The sequence below is a fragment of the Bos grunniens genome, chromosome 26 (genome assembly GCF_055505025.1).
Source record: "Bos grunniens cultivar Pamir isolate PY7600 chromosome 26, Bosgru_T2T1.0, whole genome shotgun sequence".
Lineage (NCBI taxonomy): Eukaryota > Metazoa > Chordata > Mammalia > Artiodactyla > Bovidae > Bos > Bos grunniens.
The window spans coordinates 26,483,448-26,497,977 of record NC_141190.1 but is presented as its reverse complement, the minus strand read 5'-3'; the positions used below and the strand labels follow the sequence as shown (position 1 = coordinate 26,497,977).

The window sequence follows — 14,530 nt, the reverse complement described above, 5'->3', positions numbered from 1 at the left end:
TTCTCCCGAAGAAACTGCTCGTTCAGATAACGTTAGAAACATAGTGAACAGTTCTAACCAAATGCTAGTGTTTCTGATCAGTTCTTATTCTTCCCTTTAATATGAGTAAAACCAAGGCTTACTGGACTTTTTAATGCAAGCACTGAATACGAGAAACAGAGATGGAAACCAAATAAACAAATCTCCTCAACTTCAGTTTATTTAGTTTTATGTAAACCGAATAGTTTCTTTCATTAATATTCTCAAAAAGATAAGTAGATACATTGTATCTGTGAAAGAACAGAAAGCTAAAATAGTTCAGGAAGTACATTATACGAATAATAAATGACCCCAAAAATAAGAGAAAATGGATGGAAGATATAAAAGATGTAATTCAATTTATTTTTTCTAGAACTGAGAGAGATGATTCTCCAGAAAATAGAAACCAAAGAGCATTACTAAAAGTTTGAAGACATAAGTGATAAGAAGAAAGGAAAAAGTATTGGAAACTTCCAGATAAGGAAAAAAAAAGATTCATATAAAAAATAAATAATTCAATAAAGATTATCACAAATTAATTCAATTACAAATAATCATTTACAAAAATTCAAGTGTAACAATAAATCTCTCTCAATAATGGCTTTAGGATTACTGCAATAATAGCAACTCCAGAAGATAAATAATACAGAAGAGAAATAACTTCAAAATTTTGAGGATTTTTTTTTTCAAAACAGAATTATCAGATTGTCAAGATATTTTCAGCCATCACACACCAAAATGTATATGTCATGTACTCTATGCCAGAAAGATACTGGAAAAGGTTCTGTAGCAATATAAGAGAAATAAGAGAAAACAAAATATAATATGTGAAATAGAGGGTCAGTAAAAAGATAACATTTTTCCTTATGATATTGAAAAGCGTCTGCACAATGACAGTTATTCAACAGGTTAAGAGAACTATTTTTCAGATATGTCATAGTTGGATGGGAAATATTTCTTTAAGAAAATGAAACTGATAAAAATGTTAATTTCTTTGAGGGTACTGAGAGAAGACTTACTCAGCTGGTGAAGAATTTGGGATTGGATTAATGATTAGTGGGTTTCCCAGGTGGCACTAGTGGTAAAGAAACCATCTGTCAATGCAGGAGACATAAGAGACACCAGTTTGATCCCTTGGTTAGGAAGATCCACTGGAGGAGGGTATGGCAATCCATTCCAGTATTCTTGCTTGGAGAGTCCCATGGATAGAGGAGCCTGGCAGGCTGGGGTCCATAGGATGGCAAGAGTCAGACACAACTGAAGTGACTTAGCAGGCATACATTATGATTAGCACTTAGAAAACTAAGCAAGTGGGAAAAGGGAGAGAAGGATGAAGACGATGAGGAAGAAGAGCGAGTGACTACATTGTTAATTCCAGATAAACGAATCTCTTACAAAGAAAAACTGATCATGTAAAGTGAAACATATCTCAGCTACGACAAGTGTTCATAAGCTAAGAATAATTTAAATAAGAAATATTGACTTGTTTTTATGTTACAACTATGTCATAGGAATGAAGGGCAGGGCTAAAAGGACCGTGGTGGAAAAGAGACACATTTTTATCTTCCGAAGTGAGAAGTCAATAAACCACATAAACTAAAAGGAACTAACAATAAAAGTTTTGTTATTTAGAGATTTTGATGTAAATACCAAAATAAATAATTTAAAAAGTTGAAGATGTTTGACTCTGGGAAGCAGATAATAGAGGTGGCAAGAGAGTACTAAGGCAGTAAAACTGTATTATTTAGCTGACACTGCCTGCTGCTAACAAACAAACTCCAGAATATATAATGGCCTCCAACACAAATGTCTTCTCACTCATTTAACAGCCCAAGGTGAGTGTTTCTGTAGGGCGGGTATCACTCTTTTCCATGAACTCAATCAGGAAGAAGATCCACCTTCTTCAACTTGAACTTTAAGCCAAATTTATCACTCTGCAAGGCTGTCAAAGAGGATCACTCAGGGGAGTTTAAAGAAGCATGCCAAGACAGAGCCATATCACTTCTGTCCCAACTGACCTAACAAAACTCAGGCACATGGCCACTCCCAGCTGATACAGGGGTTGGGAAATGGAGCCTGGCTGTGCATCAAGGAAAAATAGGAGGACACAGATTTTGGTGAACAGTTACTATTCCTGACCCAATTTGTAAAACTGTTTCAATTAAGGGCATGTATAGTCCATTGCTTCAATTACGGTTTTGTTCTAAAATGATAAAGTAGACAGACCAGAGGGAGTTGTTACAATCTAACAATGATATGTTTTTCTGGCTTCTTTAATTGTAAAATTCAATTATACAATTTTTTTGATGGTACAAAATACTCCTTGTCTGGGATCATCTTATTCCATGCTTCCCTTAGGGGAAGGTCCAGTGGCCCTTCCTATGAAAACAAACTAGAAATTAAACAGTATCTAAAACAACATCAGAGAAGGTGGTATTGTCCCTATTTTACAGACGAAATGACTAGATTCTTGAGAAACCAAGTGATAGGCACAAAGTTGGTCACTCACTCATCCATTCCTCTGATATTTATCAAAACATCTACCATGGGGCACTCATCCTCTGTATGCAGCAGATACACCAGTGAACAAGCCAGACAAGTTTTCTGCTCAGAGAGAACTTTAATCCTAGGGAGGCTTCCTCCTGACAAAGTGAAGACTAATTCAGGTCATCAGCCTGGAAGTTCAGAAGATCCTGAGTGATCAGCTCATGCTGGTTTTCTCCAGCTACTACGCTTTACACATTGCCTATTTCATCAATTGCACTGAAGTAAACTCTCCATCACTATACCATCAAACAGCTTCTCCTACTTAAGCAAATGATGCAAATTCTCCTTGGGGAAAAAAAATCACACATCCCTTTTCTCCCTTAACGCTATTAACAGAGGCTTCAGATAAATGTCAGAGAAGGCAATGGCACCCCACTCCAGTACTTTGCCTCGAAAACCCCATGGATGGAGGAACCTAGTAGGCTGCAGTCCATGGGGTCGCTAAGAGTCGGACACGACTGAGCGACTTCACTTTCACTTTTCTCTTTCATGCACTGGAGAAGGAAATGGCAACCCACTCCAGTGTTCTTGCCTGGATAATCCCAGGGTCGGGGGAGCCTGGTGGCTGCTGTCTGTGGGGTCACACAGAGTCGGATATGACTGAAGTGACTTAGCAGCAGTAGCGGTCAGATAAATGTGGCAAGAAAGACATTCATATTCACCATTTTTTCACCCATCTATGAGAGACATGCTTGTGACCTATTTTCTGTCTGCCTCTAAGACTTGCTAGGAATGCTCTCCAATGCTGGCAGACTTCGGTAGTCTGGTCTCCTGAATTGTGATGTCAATAAAATATTTATCCAACTGCCTGAAAATCACCAATTATCTCTTCTTCCTTCATTTGGGAAAGTACCACCCACTGACATGTCCTACTTGTATCTGAAAGATGTATGACTTGTCAGTGCTAAGTTTAGTGAATGTTTTCAGAAGAGCTGTAAACTTGCACTGCACATGAGATCAATTATAGGAAATATGGAGATTCTAGGAGACTTGTCCTCAGAGGATAACCACATAACTCACTATCCAGATTTGGACAGTCTGAGTGAGAGGTGATGCTACTAACATCAGTGATGCTGAGACCACCAGCATAAACAGCGTTCTGAACAAAAAAAGCAATATGAACATTTAACATTGACTTCACTTTCTTTACACCTTGATGGATGAATGGATAAACAAAATATGGCACATGCGTCAATGGAATATTGTTCAATCTTGAAAAGAAAGGAAATTTTAACACATGCTACAACATGGATGAAACTTGAGAACAGGATGCTAAGTGAAATAAACCAGTCACAAAAGCACAAACACTGTATAACTCCACATATGAGATATCAAGAGTAGTTAAAGTCATAGAAATAGGAAATAGAGTGGTGATTGCCAGGGGCTGGGAGGAGGAGGAAATGTAAGGTTATTGTTTAACGAGTACAGAGTTTCAGTCTGGAAAGATTAAAAACATTTCACAGATGGATAGTGGAGATGATTGCATAACAACGTGAATGTATTTAATGCCAATGCACTGCACATTTAGACAGTTAAAATGGTATATTTTATGTTACATGTGTCTTACCACAGTAAAAATGGTTGTCATCACTTTATTTGGAAAATGATAAAGCATGGATCAGAATATCCTCAAGGCCCTTTATTCTATGCATAACACATTATGATCCCAATTATGAGTCACTGAAGTTAAGACATAGTCAAATCACCCACTGCTCCCCTGTGTGTTTTAACAAACATTTGGGAAAAGACATGAAGAGTCCAACAGGGATTTACTGCTAGCAAAACTGGTCAAAGGACTCAGTGAGCCTTTATGACTCCGTCCTCAACTTAGACTTGAATGTAGCCCAAATTCAGTGAACAGTGGCAAGTAAAGAATCTGGAACTAAGAGAGAAGTGATCTGCTTGCTCCCACAAGCAAGTCTGCTTAATTTGCTTTTCACATTAAGCAAGGCAAATCCTCCCTTCCTGAGAGTAGGAGGCCCCAGAAGCAAAGAGGAAAAAAGTTCAAGTAGATCAAAAGAGAGCTGATCCACACTGTCTGGGTTTCAGACAGTGGCCCATCTGCCTCCTACTAAAGTCTCGAAGGTTCTCTCTAGACTCAGTCACACCAGATGTCCCCACCCCCACACCCATCGAGGAGGAAAGAATGGGATGAAACAGAATTGAAAATAAAGATTCTCCTCCAACAAAAACTACTTCTAACCTTTGCTTTTCCTGCAAGCTCTTAGTTGCATAACAAAATTTTCCTTCCTGTTAACATTTGATATTGAGAAATATTGAATTTTCTTCTTCACCTTGTGGATCCTCATTCTCTGTGTGTGCCAGATACTTTCCCATTTACTTCCAAAGCTGTTCATGTAAGTGAGAACCATTAGGAATTCACTTGATACAGGTAAAGGTGGTCAGAACCCTTGGAACCAAGTTGAGTTCAGACACAGCCCCAAACCTGAAGGCCACTTTCTCTTATTTTACTCTGCACTATTGACTGACTGATTCATGTATCTACAACCCCACCCCTGAGCCCAAACTTTAGAGCAAGTTCCTAAAGGACATGCACGATATTGGCTGACTGCTGAATCCTCCTTTCCATAAGGATTCATGTCAGCACACCCTAGAGACTCCATAAACACCTATGCTCCTGGAGCATTTATTGAGTTCCTGCAAATGCCTAGGACATGGCCAGTTTTCTGCCCCAAAAGAGCCTATTATTTAATAACAATATTACAGAGTTTGGTGCTGCTGGTGGCAAAGATATTTCCTTAGAGGCCCCATGGGGCCTCAGCGAGGAAAGATTTTTCAAGAAAGAGAATGTGTTCTGAAAGACAGAACATAGTTAGCTCTGACTGCAAATTGGGCATTTTATTGCATGTCTTATGGATAATCACAGGTAAAGACTTTGATCTTTATCCATATAGCAGCAATAAGAAAAAAAAGCAAGAACTCTGTGTACTATCTTTTTCTCTCTCTCCCTCTGCCATTCCAGGAAAACAGAGCTCATTAAAGTGCTCAGAAGAATGTCTTCATGTGTATTCTTTCAAATCCAGTGCTGTTGTCCGGTCTTGCTCTGCCATCGTCCCCCACCAACGCCCTAATGAGGAGACAGGACAGCAGAAGGACTAATGAAAGAGGAAGAAGAAGGATGTTGAAGGCAAGGGGAGTGGACAAGTAGAGGGTTAATGCTGAGTATCGGGGGAAAGATGAAAGGGAGGCATGAGAGTGGCAGGGCAGCATGGAAGCCCTAACAAACCCACATGTTCAGATCAGGCTTTATTCCTCAGACACAGGACTCTGAGCACTTGTGGTCTGGAGTGGCAACATCAGGACAGCTCTCCCTTCTTTTGTGATTGAACTCAGTGATCCATTTCATAATCGAACTTGCAAACTGAATCTAAACAGGCAACGCAACAAAAACCAAAATATCAGCATGTAGGCAAGCGTTGGCAGAGTTCAGGGTGTGTGAGAGTACCACGTGAAGTGCCTGCCATGCCGTGATGCACTTAACTGACTCTACCTCTTCTCTGATTATGATGACTATCAATAATGTTCATTAAGGACAGAAAGGTAACTTTCACTGTAAAATGGAGACTGCGTGTTCACTATTATCGATCCTCACAAAGGGAGCAGCCAAAGACCGAGTCCTTCAAGGTCTGAGCTAAAGCCGAGTACCCTGGAGTGAATGTGCATGTGGGGTATATCCGATGTCCCAGCATGCAGGACCCATCCTGGATGGGGGCAATAGGGTGCAGGACACAAGTGTCTCATCCTGTATTAACAAAGAAACTTAGACATGCACCCTTATACTCAAAGAGCTTGATGTATGGAATCATCATTTTAATCTTAATTTACGGGATGTTTCATTTAACATTTTTAATATCTTAATTCTCTGTCTTCACTGTCTCACATTTTAATAAAACCTTAAGATTTTAATTAGCCCAAGCTGAACTCAATTGAAATGCCCCATATATGTATTGATACTGAGCAGAGAGGGAAGGGCTGAAAGTGCAAGGAATTCTAGGTTGAAAATTAAATCACACAGAATGTTAAGAATCGCCAGTGTCATTCACCAGACCTTTATTTATTTTTGAATGGCAGCACAAGCCCCATCGCAATCAATTCTATACCTAGTCACTGGAACCACAGATTTACCAAATGCAATTTGTCTCTGTAGTTAAAATATTTGGAAAGAACAAACCTCTAAAGTCATCTTAGAATCAGTACCTCCTCTTAGATGGTCTTGAATGACACATGTAAAAGAATGACCCCTAGCGGTAATAGGCCAAACCTACAGTATTTAATTAAGACCAGCTTTGAACTCGAGGGGGTAGAAATGGATTCCCTTATAAAGCAACGTGAAGCTTCCAGGGAAAGGGCACACACAGTGTGTTGCTTTATCTCACGACTCAGCAGTCACACCAGCATAACTCAAAAATTCCCTTATCTCGTAGATGCCTCAAATTAGACCAGGGGCTTGTAGGAAACTATCTTCTAACTGTTCTCTTGATACAGCAACACAATGCACAGTATTATGTCTAGTTACCCATCCAACTTCTACATAAAAATTCCCAGTTACTAGACACATTGTAGTAGGCATTGATTTTTGTTGTTGTTGTTGTGGTTTTTTTTTTTTTTTTCCTTCCTGCAGAATGATAAAGAACTCTTCTTCTTTGGGTAGGGATGTTCCCATGTGCCTAATTTGGGGAAAGTCAGTAGGAGGGAGTGAACATTATTTCTCCTCAATATAGAAATGGAAACTGAGAGATTTTCCCCCTCCTCAATTCCTTTCAGCCAGGATCTAAGCATATGAACTGAGAGTGGATGGTTGTATATTGCTGCTCAGAGATGGGAAACTAGAATGAGGGAGGCAGTGACTTACAGTAGCCAAGTGATGTCATGCCCAGAAGGGATGTAGTTGAGGCAGAGGTGATGTCTAGCAGATGTGGTTGTGTGCAATGCATCTGGCATATTGTGTGTCATGTCCTAACCAGATTACTTCATCCCATACTTTATTTGTCCCTTAATTCCACCCCTTTCCAAGACCATTCCTCCAAACTCTTATCTTCCTATGACATCCCAGTAATCCTTTTCTTTACACAAAGTTGGCTTCCCTTATTTGTAACCCAGAATCTTAAAGGACCCCTATCAATTTAATCACTAGTATATACTTCCTTGTTATATATTCTCATCAGGCCTGGTGTTACCTTATTCTGTTATTTAATATTCCTTTAGTATAAGCTGAAATTTTTCTTATTCATATTATTTCTTAAAACATTTAGTGTCTCTATACTAACACTCCTAACAGGGATAAAATCCATCTATAGAAATTAAATAACTACAAGACAACTGTCTAGATATTTTAATTAATTGGGAGATGGTGGTGTTGTTGAGGCAAAGACTAAAAAATGGATCATATTGAGGAATGTGTTAAAAATAAGCTGAGATCTCTGTGAATGGAATATATTTCCTTTGTGGATTTCTCATTTTAACCATGAGCTCCTTGGGATTTTAAAGTAATGAAAAAACAAAAAAGCTAGTCTTTTCCCTAGTATGCCGTGAAAATTTGTTGATATTATGGCACCTCCTATCATCATGGGATTCCAGTTATCTAATTAGTCACCTTCACCCACAGCAGCCATGAAGTTAAAAGACACTTGCTCCTTGGAAGAAAAGCTATGACAAACCTAGATAGCATATTAAAAAGCAGACACACTACTTTGCCAACAAAGGTCCATCTAGTCAAAACTATTGTTTTCCCAGCATTCATGTAGGGATATGAGAGTTGGACCATAAAGAAGGCTGAGTGATGAAAATGGATGCTTTTGAGCTGGTGTTGCAGAAGACTCTTGGGAGTCCCTTGGACTGCAAAGAGATCAAACCAGTCAATCCTCAAGGAAATCAATTCTGAATATTCACTGGAAGGACTGATGCTGAAGCTCCAATACTTTGGCTACCTGATGCAAAGAGCCGACTCATTAGAAAAGACCCTGATGCTGGGAAAGATTGAAGGTAGTAGGAGAAGGGGACGACAGAGGAAGAGATGGTTGGATGGCATCACCAACTCAATGGACATGAGTTTGACCAAAGTCCAGGAGATAGTGAACGACAGGGAAGCCTGGGGTTCTGCAGTCCAGGGGGTCGCAAAGAATTGGACATGACTGAACGAATGAAACACAACACACCTCCTACCTACCTTTATCACCACATCCCATCTCACATCCCACATCTCACAGGTAAGGGCATTAATAAGAAAGAGAAAGAAAATTTTTCTTATTTTTCTCCAATTATATGTCTCCAATACTCCTAACTTTCTTTCATGCACCAGAAATTTGAAACTGTTCAGATTCATCTGGATACATACAGTATCTTGGAGAAAATTGCCCTCCCTAAATCAATAGTAGTTTTAAGTATCTCCACGTGAGCTTAAGACTGGACCAGCATTATACAAGTCCTCCACAGAAAACAGAATGCAAATAAAGCATAGAATTGTAATTAGATTTCAAGTACACAAAAAGATCCAAACAACATCCTGAGAATGTAGGTGTTTAGAGAATGAGCCTTATCCCAGGGGGATTTCAAGCCAGGAGAAAAGTAGCTTCTAACCAGCAAACCACCCTTGGTTCTACAAGATGAATAGTGAGCAGGACTCATTTTGATACATTTTGACTTTCTTTGTTGTAAAGTCTCATTTAAATAATCCATACCTCTATCCAGAAATATTTAGTTCTTATTATAAACAGAGAACTTTCATTCTGAAAATCAGTAATATCCAGAGTTGTCAGAGGAAAAACTCTCTTCTGTGCACAAATACACAATACCCCAAGAGAATGAACATGATAAGTTTTATGATCTTTTACTAGAAAAACAGATTAAACAGAAAGCAAAGATAAGAGTAAGTTATTTACACACATCTTCAGATTATTGGTGCTTTCATGTATATTCCCTTTTCCAATTCCATAAACAGGAAATGAACAGCCTCCAAACAGTTCCCTTTGAACAGGCAGTGTATTACCCGCTTTACAATGCAATGTTTATTGGTGATAACTGTGGATCTACTATAAATCTACAACTCACTTAAAAAAAGTCTTTCAGAAGCAGGCAGTTGTCCTACTGAACAAACATGACCAAACTCTCTCATAGCCAGGTCTTACCTCTGCACACACATCAGAAACAAAAAATACTATGCTGTGCTGAAACTTTTTAGGAATTCGAATTGTACGGAGTTTATTTGGAAGAAAGGCTACCAAAAATCTCAAGTGGCCTTATAAGGATAAAAATATACTGAAAATATTAATAGCAAGATATTAGAAAGGGGTCAAAGTAATCTACAGGAAGCAAAAGGGAGGCAGAGTAAACGTGAACACGGCAGTATCCTTTATTCTGGTGCTTCCAACACACACATAAGTACATACACTCCAACAATACTTACTCTCATGTTGAACAGTCATGACCTAGCATGTGTGTGCACACGCACACACGCACACACACACACACACACACACACACATACTCCTTACCCTTATTTGGGGTAATGCCAGGATATTTCTACATTCTTTTGACTTTTGTTACTATTGAGGAATAATTTACATACTGCAAAAAGCATAGATTTCCAGTGTACAGTTGGATCAATTTTGACAGATATATACTTACAGGTGGCCATCATCCAAATCGAGATACAGAGCATTTCCAACACAGGACTTGTGCCCCTTTTCTGTCAGACTTCTCTCCCACCCGCGAAACTACTATGCCGATTTGTTCCACAATAGATTGATCACGCCTGTTCATGAACTCTACCCAAATGGAAGCATATGTATGCTCTCATTTGTGCTACTTGATGCATTCCGCTAGATTTATTTTACAGCTCACTAATGGGCTGCGATGTACAGTTAGAAAAAAAAAAAAATGCTACAATGCATGCCATAACCTAGAGTGCATTCATTTAACTTCGGGTGTTTACAAATTCTCAGACTTCTCCCACAGAGATTCAGATTAAAATGTAGATCACTGAGCCCTACTCCAGACCAACTAAAGCGTGCATCCTTATGTGGTTCTGCTGCAGGTTGTTCACAGCCTACATTCTAACATGGTTTACAGCCAGGTTTCTCAATCACTCTAAACAATGCTTTCACAATGTCACCACCTCTGTCCCAGCTAAGAAAATACAACGGCTCCCCGTTTACTGCCTACTGCATCAAGCCTGAGTACCTTCACCTGACACACAAATCCCTCCATCAAAGGGCCTTGCTTTCCTGATTGATACGCTTTCCTGTTAATCAGCAACAAGAACCTCCACAGCCATGGATCTCCTTAGGGACCCCCACTGCCCATTCAATTCCACAATACAGACTCTAATGCTAACTTTTCCCTGTATCTGAGGACCTCTCAGAGCTCTTCAAATTGAGTAACAGCCTCAGATAGTATTTCCTGGAAACTGTTTTGGTGGTGGGTGGGTCTGTGAGTACCAGGCACATTTGTAAGGCATCAGAGCTTCCCCCAGGCTGACTTACTGACTGTTAATTCTCCTCCACAGAAGTGTTCTCTGTGTTATATCTCTGTTCAAGAGAGTACCCTTTGGCTCTACAACCTGGGTAGAACATTGGTTCTATGTGGTCTCCTGGGTATATTTGGAAACAGATGGGTCTCAGTTCTCCTCTTGCTTTCTTAGTCTTCAAATAGGAGAAGAAAGGCCTCTTGAGTTAGGACTGAAACAAAACTTGCAAAAATAGATCACGAAAGGTAGGAAAGAAGGGGCAGACTAAAGGAAGCAGCTGGGGAAGCTCAAGGCAAACTTCAAGGTATAGCCCTCATGTTTTAGTGCCTTCTCTCGGACACATAGAAGGCACTAAATAGATGTGTGTTGATATCAGAGTCAAAGAGCTTGCTTGAATATATTCATTCATACATTATTTTTCAGTTTCTACTGTGTCTCAGGAACTTCTGTAGGAGCTGAGAGTATAGCCACTAGTAAGACAAATCCCTATCCTCAAGGAACTTGGCATTCTAAGGGGATTATACAGACACACACACACACACACATACATACACAACACACACCCTTTAAGCAGGGTAAGGGGGGAAGGAAAGTGCACACTATTAACAAACAGTAATAAAGGAAGTTCTCAGTAAAGGTAGTATTTTAAAGGACTGGAAGGGGGTAATTAAGTGGGCTACTCAGCTATCTAGCGAAGTTCAGGCAGAATACACGAAGAACTGCAAAGGCCCTGGGGTGGAAGCCTTCTTCCTGCGTTTGATAAATACCAAGAGATCTGAAAATATATGAGGGTATTGGGACACAAAAGGCCTAATGGGCTGTTGTAACAACTTTTGCATTTACTCTGAGATAACTCAGAATGAAAGGGAGAGCTTTGAGCTGAGACACACATGATTCATTTTGTATTTTCATAGATTTATTCTGCTACTGTATTGAGGGTAGACTGCAGGGAGACAAGGAGTAAAGAGAGGCTGTTATAATAAACCAAGTAAACAGTGATGGTAACTTGCATCAGGATTGGTAGGATTAAAAGAGCTAAAGAAGAGCAAAATTATGAGTACATTCTGAAAGTGGCAACGACAAGATTTGTTAAATTGTGAGGTGTAAGAGAAGAGGAGAGTCTAGGATAAGTCCAAGATGTCTGACCTGAGTGACATGAGAGGTGGGTAGCCATTTATTAACACTGCTGGAACAGCAGACTGGAAGAGAGTCTGGGGAGTCCTTTGTGAACAGGTGAGGTGTGAGATGCCTTTTAGACACCCCAGTGGTGATAATTAGAAGGCAGTGTATACAAAATTCTAGAGTTTATGAGATACATTCAGATCAAAGATACAAGTCTTGCATTTGTAAATTTATACATGGTGTATATATAGTCATGACACAGGATACTTATACAAAGAGGAAGAATACTGTCTAAAAAAATGAGATCTGGCATAACCCCAATATGTGGCTATCAAAAAGATGCAGAGAAATCAACAAAGAAGATGGAAATGTCCAAGCATAGACAAGGAGAAACAAGGAATTGGTGTCCCAGAAGTCAAGTGAAGAGTATTTTAACAATGAGCATGCTATCAACAACATTAAGTGCTCCTACAGATTAGTAAGATAGGATATGAAAACTCATAGTTAAATTTAGGAAAATAGAATTCATAGTATATTAACAAAGGAGTTCAGTGGGTATGCAAATACTCCTGAAATGGGTTGCACAGAGAACTGGAGAAGATGACTTGGGGATAAAAAAGTATAAATAACTCTCTCAAGGCGAGCTGACATAAAGGAATAAAGAAATAGTGAAGTGGTTGAACTAGCTGAAAAAGCAAGTGGGAAAAAGATACACACACATACATAACTCTTATCTTTAAAAACAGATATATAGTGTGTTTTTGAGTTCAGGCAATAATCCAGTTGAGAGAGGGAAAAAAAAATCTAAAGATGCAAGAGTTAAGGAGAAGAGAAGAATAAAGAATTCTTGACATGGTATACTTAAGAAGTGACAGGAGAATCAAAATGAGAGATACTCCAGGTCCTAGTTCATAGCCCTCTACCTGCCCATTTGCTGTTTTGTTTGGTCTTCAGTTTCATGTGTTGGTTTTGTTTCTCTAAGCAGATTTCAAACTCTTCCAGGATAACAGTGTGTATCCTAGGCCACCTGTGGCTTTTTACAAGACCCCACACTGTATATGACATAACATTTTTCATTTTATCATTGATGGCTTTAGCAAGTTTTGTTCTAAAGGCGGGACACAGGACAAATGACTGCCTCTAAAATTAGAGAGACAGACGAGCAAACAATAAGAGTTTCACAATTTACCAGAGCAGAAACCTCCTTGGCAAACCAGTACGAAAGTAGGAAAACCTGAATTCTCATTAGCCAATTGCTGAAGGTTCAGTATTGAGAAACCTGAGAGATCAAAATCCCAGGGGACCCAGTCATAGGCAGGCTCTCAGACTTTTGGGAGTTTTACCTCCAGGAGGTTTACCAGCTCCTCACAATAAATGACAAAGAAGCATCACCTCATGTTTCCAGAAGAGGGAGGGGAAAAGGGACTGTTTTGAAATATACCACAACATTCTGTTCTTAAAAAAGCCTGCCCTCAGGAAAAACGGTTTTAACAGAACCTAACCAGTAAGAATTATAGTGTAGCCTATAAAAAGAATTATAAGTGTAGCCTAAACTAACTGAGGCACGGGGAATAACCAACTCCAGTCTGCTCACTCCAACCTTCCATGTGGGGGAAGGGAAACACAACTCCAGCCCTCTTCGGCCATCCGGTTTCACTTAAGTGTTGGTGTAGGGACTGAGAAGCACAGATGGAGTTCACCGTCCACGGGTACCAAAACTGGATACTAAATCATAGGACTATAGAAGACTTCCTCTCACACTATATCTTATCATTGTATTATGAAAAGCCTGTGTACTGCATTTTCTTTTACCCAGTACACGGTGTTTGCTTTTCAACAAAAAATTACAAGGTATTGCTGAAAGACAAAAATCACAGTTTAAAGAGACTGAACATGCATTAGAACCAGAGTCAAATGACAGGAATGTTTGAATAATCAGAGCAGAATTTTTTTAAGGTTATGATTAATACTCTAAGGGATTTAACAAAGTAGACAGCATGAAAGAACAAACAGATAATGTAAGACAGAGGAAAAGTATACACAAGAATCAAAGAGAAATGCTGGAGATCAAACAACGCTAATAGAAGTGAATAATGCCCTTGGTGGGCTCATTTGTATCCAGACATGGCTTTTCACAGTAGAGAAACAAAACCAAAACCTATTCTTCTAAAGACCTCTAAACTCAATAAGCCTCTAGCCAGGTGGAGGAAAAAAAAAAAAAAAAGATGAGACTAATTACTAATATCAGAACTGAAAGAAGGGATTATTACAAATGTCATGGACACTAAACAGAACAAAGGTATATTATGAAAAACTACACCTAAAATATTGATAACATAGATGAAATGGACCAATTCT

The 14,530-nt window shown here is 39.2% G+C and overlaps 1 long non-coding RNA gene across 2 annotated transcripts in view; it reads right to left on the bottom strand.

Annotated features, from left to right (window-relative positions):
• The window catches only part of LOC147344290 (uncharacterized), a 611,360-nt gene that overhangs the window by 243,206 nt on the left and 353,624 nt on the right, over positions 1-14,530 (bottom strand). The window contains exon 5 of one of the 2 annotated variants that reach the window (XR_015155376.1): positions 378-1,241. The exons of the other annotated variant lie outside the window; for it this stretch is intronic. This is a non-coding gene — a long non-coding RNA (uncharacterized LOC147344290). Of the gene's footprint in view, positions 1-377; positions 1,242-14,530 lie in introns of those variants that run through there. 2 annotated transcript variants of the gene reach the window in all.